A 6,307-nucleotide genomic window follows, 5' to 3' on the forward strand; every position below is an offset into this window, starting at 1 on the left:
TCCTTTTCCCTCAGTAATGAGATTCTTGTGAGATAATAGATAAAGTGAAGATAAATCATTTTGATGATTTTCGTTCAAGGATCCCTGGATCAGGGTTAGGGGCTCATTCATAAGAGGACTAGCTTGGTTAATAGCTCATTTCTGATTTAACATCCCATGAAGCACTGGGGTCATTGTTTACAATCTGAAATGCAATCTAAGTTTACATTGCGGTTTATCCAGTATTTTAAAATGCCAAACTACTGGTACTCAAGAAATCATATAGACTCAGTCTTGCCAGGCAGCTGGAGCCTCAGACTTCTGGGACCCAAAGAGGTTTAGCTTAAGGTATAAGGAGTGGTTCACAAGAATGGCTTCCAGCTCCCAGCCCAGGGATAGCTGCAGATGATCTAGGCTGTCAGAGAGTGGGCTGTCCACACAGCAAGCCAGAGACCCTCACTGTGTTTGCCCTTTTTTTTTTTTTTTTTTTTTTGAGATGAAGTCTCGCTCTGTCACCCAGGCTGGAGTGCAGTGGCGCAATCTCCGCTCACTGCAAGCTCCACCGCCTCCTGGGTTCACGCCATTCTCCTGCCTCAGCCTCCCGAGAAGCGGGGACTACAGGTGCCCGCCACCATGCCCGGCCAATTGTTTTATATTTTTAGTAGAGACAGAGTTTCACTGTGTCAGCTAGGATGGTCCTGATCTCCCGACCTCGTGATCCGCCCACCTCGGCCTCCCAAAGTGCTGGGATTACAGGCGAGAGCCACCGCGCCTGGCAGTGTTTGCCTTTTAAGGTTTGCGCAACCTCACAGTACAACAGGAAGAGTCCATTTGACTCAGAGCTGGGCATGAGCTGGAGGCGGGGAGGGTGGTGGTCTCTCAGGAGGTACTGGGATCCCACTGGTCCTTTTTCCCCAGAGCTCCTGTGGCAGTCTGCTGCCAAGATCCCGCTGAAAGGAGAATGGTCCATGTTGAAGAAAATTGGGTGACCACATTCTAGGATAATTAATGCAGCCTAGTAAGGAAGAAACCAGCAATCAAGCCAGACTCGGAAAAAGATCCGTCTCATGCCTCCTCCCTGAGCTATGACTTGCTGGGAAGGGAAAAGGACTACCTGGTTGGACAACCCTTAAATCGATGCGTCGTAATTAACGGAGGATTTAATTCATCAAAGTGACAGCGACGCTATTTATATCATCTCCTTCAACAGGGCTGAGGGTCAGGCTATGGGGTTTCTTGCTTTTCCCTTTCCTTCTTCCTTCTTCTCTCTCTCTCCCCTCCCCGCTCTCTCCTCTCCCTCTGCCCCCTTAGCTTTTCTAACAGGGCCATGGCAAGATTTAAAGAGGAGGGTAATTTCAAGAATTGTTCCAGCATCTCCCTGAAGTCTTCTTAATAGACCCCCTCAGCCCTCCAGTTTGGCCTGGAAAATAGCACAGGCCTGTTCCAGAAGCAAGGATGACAGCGAGTGCTGCCCAGAGGCCTGGTGGGGGAAGGGAGAGGGCCTCCCCGCAGGCGGGAACATGCATCACATACCACACCACATGCCACGCTGTCACGGATCAGACAGCAGCCCTGGCAGACCCTCAGAGAGCCCCTCATTTTACGGATGACGACACTAAGCTGGGAAGAGAGGGAGTGTCGTGCTCAAGACTGCGCAGCTAATCATGGAAGAGCAGGACCCAGGCCTCCCAGGAACCAGGGTTCCCCCTCCGCCCCCCACTCTGCTTGCTACCTCCACACCTCCACGTGTGGCAGCTGCTGAGAACACTCCCCTGGTCAAACAGCTCCCCACTGTGCTGGCTCCTTCCTGTGGGTGGAGGCGTCTTCTTCTGTAATCATTTTTTATTAGTATTAACTCTGCGAATTGTCATTGTTAAAAATAGTTACCGTTTATGAAATACTTACCATGGGTGAAGCCCTGCGCTACGTGTTTTCCCTAAGTTAATCTTCTCAATATTATAAGGTGGGTACTACCTTCTCACTCATATTTTAAGATGAAGAAACAGCCTCAAAGAGATTAAATGACATGCCCAAACAGAAGGTGACTAACCGTTAAGCCCATTCTTCTAGCCACAAGCTATAATGCCACTTTTAAATCGAAATGACTCCCAGAGGGCATTAAATTAAGCTCTTTACATTTTGCTGTGGATGAATGCAACTGGAACTTTGTGTTCAAAGAGACGTTTCCCCAGCCCAGAGCTTCCTGCCACTGGAGGAAAAAGCAAAGCTTCCCCCTCGTCTCTGGTGTGTCTGAGGCTCAAGTTCTGCTCTGGCAAAGTAGATTCCAGGGTAAGGGGGATCTCCTTGTAAGGCCAACACGTATCACGTAGCCAAACTGCCAGGTAGTGGGCAGCAGCAGCTGTCCACAGGTCACCCCCATAGTCCACAGAACCTTCTGGAAAACATCTATTTCCATCCCTTTTCTTACTCTCAATATAGAATTCCACCCAGGCTTGTCCCAAGCTTGTAAGGGCCCATGTTGTAGCTGAATTAATTGGGCCTATTAGAGTCCAGAAAAGAAAAATGAGTCCCGGTCCCTCCTACTCGGGCCATTAGTCACTCACTGCAGAATCCTAGGCCCAAAGAACAGTTCCTTTCCAGGAAGGACAGAAAGTGGGGGTGGAGAGGGAGAACACAAAACAAAATGCCAGGAGGCCCCTATGCAAGGGAGTCCCTTTCTTGTAAGTTGGGTCGCGCTCACACCCCATCCGTCAGCACCGGGATGAAAGGCCTATAAAACCAACGTGGCGCCTGAGACTGTATGAAAATATATATCCTGATGTGTCAGGAATACCTGGCGCGCCTTTAACCTCAACTTCAGATGAACCAACACGCCTTGGAGCACATTTATATGCAAAGGCATATAATATGTCCCCTGTATCTAATTATCTGTCAACCTGAGGCAGTTTGTTTTCCAAATCGGCCTCTCGGCTGTGACTTTACGAGGTCATAAAGAAAACGATGCCACTCTGCACTGAAACGCAAGGAGAGCCTGGATCAACAAATTATACTCCTTAATGGTGTCTCTCAGCCTGGAGAGTCAGGCCTGGCAGGGAGAAAGGAGGCACAGACCCACTTCCCTGCTCCCTGCCTTCTGCTGAGGAGCAGAGAAAGGGGTGCATGAAGCATGAGGTAACCCTAAGAGGCCCCATAGCATCAGACGCAGGTCAAGGCTGAGTAGAAGTGATTTCCTTCTCCAGCTCAGCTTCCTCGGGTTTTCAGCTCTTTATGTGCAACGTCTGTCTGCAAAGTCTGGACACCTCCGGAGACACAACCGAGCTGGATGTCTCTGCAGTCTTCAGTATCACCTCAGGCCTTCCTGAATTGTCCTGTGCGCTGGAGCATGTTTTGCTCCTGGGATCCCAAGGATTTTTGGTTGCAGAGGGGAGACCTTTAATCCATTCCATGTGCAGCAGCTTCTGCCTTCAGGCACCCAAACATCAAGATCCTGTATTCCACAAAAAAGTTGGTTGCAGCCAGGTGCGGTGGCTCATGCCTATAATCCCAGCACTTTGAGAGGCCGAAGCAGGCACATCACCAGAGGTCAGGAGTTTGAGACCAGCCTGGCCCACATAGTGAAACCCTGTCTCTACTAAAATACAAAAATTACCCAGGCGTGGTGGGTGGCACACGCCTGTAATCCTAGCTACTCGGGAGGCTGAGGCAGGAGAATCACTTGAAACCGAGAGGTGGAGGTTGCAGTGAGCCATGATCACGCTGCTGCACTCAAACCAGGTGACAGAGTGAGATTCCGTCTCAAAAAAAAAAAAAAAAAAAAAATGTTGCTTGGAAGATACTTTATTCCACTGTTGTATCTGGGAGAAGAAGGCTTGGGTGACTCCCTTAAACTTCTAAGCAAGAGGAGAAAATTTATCCTCCCAAAGCAGGGAAGGTAGGTGGCAGCAACAGCAGCAGGAATGCTTTGTGCTCAGTCGCTAGTGAGGCCATCTCTCCCCTGCCAAGCTCAGCACTACATGCAAGCGCGCGCGCGCGCGCGCACACACACACACACACACACACACACGTGCACACACAAAGCAAGAGGGCGGAGGGCTGGTCTCGCACACAGTCTTCAGCTCCTATTAGTCCTCCTCTGATCTTTAGCAGATTAATTAGGAAGTTTGTCAGAAACCAGCCGTGAACTCCAGCCGCTCCTCTCTGGGAGTGGTAACAGTGCCAGCGAAATCTAAGCTGCAGGAATTCCTCTAGCCACGCTGCTCCTATGATTAATGATAGAAAGGAATAAAAAAAGAGGGGTCAACAGCTGAGTGCAAAGCAAGTTGCTAGACAGGGAGTAATTAAGATACTTGGGTAAATATGATTAATAAGCTCAAACTGGCAGGGTGTGCAGTAAACAAGGACTAACCAGATGGTCCCCTCTCTTCGGAGAAAGCTGGGCACTTAGAAACAAGGGGGAACGGGGGTGGGGGGAGATTGAAGGAGGAGGGAAAGAAGGGCAGCTTGGAAGGTGTGATTGCAACGTTACTTTCTTTAGCTGACCCTATCTAGAGGAAAAGGTTGGGTCCCCCGGGAGGGATCAGAGCAGGGAGGTGGCTTGGAGAGGCACTCCGCCGGCCTTCTTATCACAGGCACCAGACACAAAGCTGGACATAGAAGGATTCTTGCTCAGACTCAAGGCCGCACTTCTAAAGCTGCTCTGGTCCTACCCCCTTCTCCCCCTACCCTTTCCCCACCACCGATTCCCTGCTTTTTCCCTCGTTTACCAGCAAGCTGCAGACAAGACATACAGTGCACAGGTCAGTGTCACCACATTCATTCACTCTGGCTGCAAAGTACCACGCACCCCAGGCCAGGTAGCTTCAACAACAGAAACGTGCTGTCTCATGCTTCTGGAGCCCAGAAGGTCAAGGTCAAGGTGCGGACAGGGTCAGTTCCCCCTGAGCGCTGTGAGGGAGCATCTATTCCAGGCCTCTCCTCCAGCTTCACACCGGCTGCTGGCCACCTTTGGTGTCACTTGGCTTGTACACATGTCGCCCTGGTCTCTGCCATCATCTTCTCATGGTGCTTTCCCTGTGGGTGTGTCCTTGTCCAACTTCCACGTTTTTATAAGGACACTGGTCAAACTAGGTCAGGGCCCACCCTAATGACTTCATCCAAGCTAATTATAGCTTCAAGGACACTATTTCCAAATAAGGTCACACTCTGAGGCACCGGCAGTTAGAACTTCAACATATGAATTCGGGGTACACAATTTAAGCTTTAGTAGCCATTTATAAGGTTTGAAAGCAAACCAGGTCCTACTCAGAACTGACTTGGGACCCAAAAAAACACAAAGCTGTCATAGCAATGTTGGAAGGAGGATGTGGCAAGGACCCACCCCATCTCTCAGCTCATTGCTAAAAATTATGCCTCTCCTTAGTCCTAAACAATGCCTTAGAAAGTGCATCCTTTGGTGTGTGATGTCAAGGAGACAGCTGATGCTTCCAGAGATGATGTTGAGAAAGAACCATGGTTGGGTGTCCCCTAAGATCCTGGTTAACAGGAAATATCTGCAGGCCCCAGAAAAGAAGACTCAAAAAGATTGACCTTAAATAAGTGGAGAAGTGCTAATACATTTCATCTGCAGCTATGGGCGGCTCCATGCAAAGGACAAGGCATTGCTGGGGAGTCGTAATTAGATCCTGCTCTAAAGGAGCCTGCAATCTGTATTCCTGCATTAGTTCCCTGTGGCTGCTGTAACAGATGGACACCTACTGAGTGTCTTAAAACCACCGACTTATTCTCTCACAGTTCTGGAGGTCAGAAGGCCAAAATCAGCATTGCTGGGATGAAATCAAAGTGTCAGGGGGCTGTGCTCCCTACAGAGGTGCTGGGGGAGTCTGGTAGCCCCTACATTCCTTGGCTTGTGGCCTCATTCCTCCAGTGTTCAAGGCCAGTGTCTTCACATTCACATCTCATGTTCTGTCTTCACATTGCACTCTCCTCTGTGTGTAAAAGCTCCCTCTGCCTCCCTTGTGTAAGGATACATATGATTTCATTTAGGGCCTGGCTGGATAATGCAAAACAATCTTTCCATCTCAACATCCTTAACTTAATCTCATCTGCAAAGACCATTTCTTCCCAACCTTCCATAATTCTCATAAAATTTTCTTCTTCCAGTGACTTCCCTCAACTGATCTGCCTGGAACTGGACGGCCCAGTCTCTTCCTTGCTCTCACAGATGAGGAAAGCCAGGCCCATGGAGGGCAAAGTGTACTTCTTCTCGGAAAGTCCAAAGTCAGGGTTGGGTGAGGACTTTGTGGGGACTTAAACTCTTCCTATAAATCAGTTCCCTATCTTTTGTATATCACATATCTATTTTAAAATA

Source organism: Chlorocebus sabaeus, chromosome 8 (assembly GCF_047675955.1).
Source record: "Chlorocebus sabaeus isolate Y175 chromosome 8, mChlSab1.0.hap1, whole genome shotgun sequence".
NCBI lineage: Eukaryota > Metazoa > Chordata > Mammalia > Primates > Cercopithecidae > Chlorocebus > Chlorocebus sabaeus.